Source organism: Nomascus leucogenys, chromosome 7b (assembly GCF_006542625.1).
Source record: "Nomascus leucogenys isolate Asia chromosome 7b, Asia_NLE_v1, whole genome shotgun sequence".
Lineage (NCBI taxonomy): Eukaryota > Metazoa > Chordata > Mammalia > Primates > Hylobatidae > Nomascus > Nomascus leucogenys.
Window position 1 is genome coordinate 9,837,162 of NC_044387.1, and position 708 is coordinate 9,837,869.

Consider the following 708-nt stretch of genomic DNA (forward strand, 5'->3'; position numbering starts at 1 on the left):
GGGTTTAGTGTTCTCAAGTACAACCAGATGTCCCCTCCTAGGCATCAGGGTTCCAATCCTTTCCTATCAGGGACTTGACTTTCGCATTGGTGATGTGTTAGGGCTGCCCATATTCCATCTTTCTTGCAACTCTGCAACTCTTACAATCAGAATCTGGATCTTATTCTCAGCAATGTCTGCCTTATTGCTGCAGAAGATGAGGGTCTCTAATTGTTGCTTTGGAGGCCTTCTGGCTTTTGTTGTATGTCCTGAATTGTTAGCTGGCTATCTGACTCTGCCATTTTTTATTTCTTATCTCTTCTTTTTTTTGAGACAGAGTCTCCCTCTGTCACCCAGGCTGGAGTGCAGTGGCCCGATCTCAGCTCACTGCAACCTCCACCTCCCAGGCTCAAGTGAATTTTGTGCCTCAGCCTCCTGAGTAGCTGGGATTACAGGCACCTGCCAGATACCCAGCTAATTTTTGTATTTTTAGTAGAGACGGGGTTTCACCATGTTGGCTAGGCTGGTCTTGAACTCCTGGTTCTGCCAGGATCTGCCCACCTTGGCCTCCCAAAGTGCTGGGATTACAGGTGTGAGCCACTGCACGCAGAGTCTGACATTTTTTTTCTTCAAGGCTTCCAAAGCAGTTAACAAAAACCAGCTAACTCCATAGTCCTTATAATTACCACAGCTCCCACACTGTTCAGATCTAGAGCTACTGCATAGTTC